The following is a 4,078-nucleotide window of genomic DNA, read 5'->3' as shown; positions in this document are numbered from 1 at the left end:
ACTACTTATACAAGTTTGAAAGCTATTTGTTGAGAAAGGAATAATAATACTAGCAAAATCTTGTAGCAATGTAAGATCCCTTATTCTATTCCTAGTACTTAATCCTATTGTTGATACCCTAAATGGGATCAATATGTCCTATAGTCTAGTCCGCAAAAATATTAGAACCCTTAATAGCTCCAACCATTTCCTACACATTTGATGCCTTAATTTTGAACAAATGCTTATTTCACACTTTGTTTCAAATTGTTCAACTGAGACCTCATTCATGGATACCACTTTGAGAGGAAAAGAATTGTTAGCATGAATGTTGATGGTATTCCTATGGGGGAGTATCATAGCAGTGTTGGAGAAATGATTCAAAGGTTGTGTGTTGCATTCATGATAGAGTTTGTTATTGAAGTCAACATACTAGTTATTCTGTGAAGACTGACATAGCAATATATAGCATTTGGCTTTACGTGGTTCGAGGATTGAAGATCAACTTATGTGCACTTGGGATTATCCTAGAGTATGTCTAGATGCTATAGTTAAAGAGTGTACGAAAATATGAAGATTGGATAGAGTTATGATGGATTTAGTGAAGGCAACTTTTAGATAGTGTTTCTCGAAAGTGGGTATTGATGTTTTGATTGGATCTCCTAAAAGAGATGGAATTTGGTTGAGCGAACTTAGGTAGAGGTTGAAGACACGTTGAAGGTGTTGTGGTTAATCACACACATTTAGATGACTAATGAGAGAAGTTATGAAGATTGTGAGCCGAAATATTACTTGTAATTGTGAAAAAGATGTAATATTGTAATGTAACGTATAATGCAATATCTTAAGTTGGTCCTATATTATTATTATAAATTGGGAAAGCCTCAAGGATTACTCAATAATTCAGGACCTAGTATAAAGGAAAGATTATTTCCTTGTGGTATAATGTGTAGATTAGTGAAATCATTTTTTATGTAATGTAAACTTAAGAATAAGTGCGAGCTTACATGGGAATATCTTTTGGATTAGAGAATGAATTGGTGCAGTTAAGGCATGGTGATCTTACAAGGAACTATATTTGACAAAGAAGTTGTTAGACAGTTCTTGATGTACACTTGTATTATCTAGTGAGGATAGTACCAAAGTTGTTTGGATAGCGAGTCTTTTTGTCTTCCTTTCAATTCCTAATAGGGTTGGCACAACTCCTAATAGGTTTGGAATCTTCTAATAGAAAGTCAAAGTCTTTTAACAGGGACTCATATGTACTGATTGTATTTCATTGACTCCAAATAGGGTCCATCCTTTCACAATGAAATTTTATATTAGTACATCATCTTGTGGGTACATCCCCACTGCAATTTTTCCTTTGATCAAGGGTTTCCCTAGTTAACAGATCCAATATTATTGTGTATGGTCATCTTTATATGGTTGTTGCATCTACTGTTTCCATGTTTAAGAATTTATAATGATATTGAGAGTTGTTTTGATTGCATAATTGTTTCACCCCACCTTCTCAATTATCTTGGTGGACTTTACTATCTAACAATTGGTATCAGAGCATCAAGTCCTTGAAGGAAAATATTAACAACTTAAGGAGATCTATTGCCCAACTTAGGAAAGAAAGTTTGAAATTTGATGGAGTTAACTATGACAGTTGGAAGGAAAAGATGAAGACACGTTTGTTATGCACGGGTTTGGGTTATTAGTTGATTACTAAAAGAAAAAAGGATGTGATTGAAGAAGACAAGCTTGAAGGTTGTGATGAAACATATAAATACATATTCATGTTAAATATGCTTGCTAGAGAAGCACTATTATCGTCTCTTCCTGAAACTGAATTTGCTCAGGTAAAATCTTTAAGACTTTCTCATGAAGTTTAGAAAGCTTTGCAAAGTACATTTGAAGGTTTTGAGCATGCTCACAAGGTTAGATTACCGAATTGGATATAGACAAACAACACAAATGATAGAACTAGTTCTTAACTTAACATTTGATTTGATAAGAGAGACTCTTTTTGGGAGATTGCAATCAACAAAAATATGGAAAATTGCCTAAAGTTGAAACTTCTTTCAACACATTAAGTGTTCAACCTATTTTGATAAGAAGTGCAAGAACAAGTGGAGATTATGACAACAACGATCGAATAAAAGTGGATGAAGACAAGAAGATTGAGGAAGGACTTGCCCTGCTTATGAAGAGACAACGTAAAGGTAAAAAAATCTTTAAATGTTGGACTTGTAATGAACTTAGTCATTATTCTTCTAAATGTCCTAAGAGAGTAAAGAAGTTTAGAAAGCCCTATAAATCAAGAATGCCTAAGGATTTCTTTTTTGCTTATGAAGAAAAATTTAATGCTAGAGTAGAAGAATTATTGAGTGAAAGTGACGAGCAGAATGATGAAATAGGATTTGTTGCTATTAAGGAAGAAAGTCCTAAAACAAAAGAAGTTAGTGAAGAAAAAATATTAGTATCACAAGTTGAAAAGAATAAATCTGATTGTATTATAGATAGTGGTTGTTCCCATCACATGACTAGAGATATGAGTAAGTTTGTTGAATTCAATGGCTATGATGGACTGGTTAGAGTTGGAAGTAATGCAACCTGTCATATAAAAGGAAAAGGATATATTATGCTTGATGGAAAGACTAATATTGATGATTTGTGGATGGTTTGAAACAATCTTTAGAGTGTTGGACAACTAGTGGACAAGGGATATCGGTTGCAACTTATTAAAAAGACTTGCATCATCAAAGACAAAGATGATACATTGGTTGGTACTGGTACAAGGACAAGAGGTAATGTATTTCAGTTGAATCCTACTGAGATGACATGCTTAGTTTCTAAGATGGATAATTGTTTGTGGCATAAGAGATTTTGTCATGTCAACTTTGATAACATTGTGAAGGTCAATACTACATTTGTAGTTAGAGGTTTGCCCAAGATTGTGAAACCTACTAAACATAATGTGTAAGGAATGTATAATAGAAAAATACAAGAAAATATCATTTCCAAGCAAGAAATTTACTACATCGACGAAGTTGGAGACTGTGCACACAAACTTGAGTGGTCCTATGAAGACAAGAGAATTCTATGGTGAAAGGTATTTTATAATTCTTGTTGATGATTTCACTAGAATGATGTGGGTAGCATTTCTTTGAGAGATTCACGATATTTAATAGTATAGTTGGGAATGAATCTGATTTGAAGATTAGATATTCGAGATCTGATAGAGGAGGAGAGTTACTTCAAATGAGTTAAACAGTTTTTTTGAAGATAATGGTATAAATAGATAGCTTTCAACCCCTAAGACATCTAAATAGAATGGAATAGCAGAAAGAAGAAACATAACAATAACAAATGTAGTTAGAGCAATGATGTTTGAAAACAATGTATCTGATATCTTTTAGAGAGAAGTGGTGAGTACAATAGTGTACACTATGAACATAGTACAAATCAAACAAGACATTGGTAAGACACCTTATGAACTTTGGTTTGGACATACACTTTCTGTGAAGTATTTGAATTTTTTTGGAAGTAAATGTTACATTAAGAGAGATGATCATATTGGAAAGTTTGACTTAAGAAGCGATGAAGGTGTGTTCTTTGGATATATATTGAAAAGTAAGGAATATAGATGTTTTAATTAGAGAGCTAAGACTGCTGTAGAGAGCACAAATGAGAGTTGATAAAAAGAATTCAAGAAAGGATACTTAATTATAATTCTGATGAAGAGACTAATCTAAGATCTAACAGAGAAACTTTTGAGAAGGAATTATTTTATGAGACTGACACTGCTTTATAGAATGAAATTAAGAGAGAAGTACAAAGAGAATTACAAAGAGAATTACAAAGAGAATAAGAAATAGATGAACCTAGATTTGAATCCAAAGTTGAAATTAGAGTTAAAGCAATGATGCCTAACAAAAATTTGATAAAGAATCACATTGTTGAACCGATGATTGGAAACAAAGACAAATGAGTGATGACAAGAAACAAGGTACATGAAGAACGATACTTAATTTATCAAGTTGAACCTAAGAATATTGATGAAGCTTGCAAAGATGATTATTGGACTAAAACTATGAAAGAAGAACTAGAG

Source organism: Cupressus sempervirens, chromosome 2 (assembly GCF_028749045.1).
Source record: "Cupressus sempervirens isolate cs-2001-9-10 chromosome 2, ASM2874904v1, whole genome shotgun sequence".
Lineage (NCBI taxonomy): Eukaryota > Viridiplantae > Streptophyta > Pinopsida > Cupressales > Cupressaceae > Cupressus > Cupressus sempervirens.
This window is presented reverse-complemented; position numbering follows the sequence as displayed.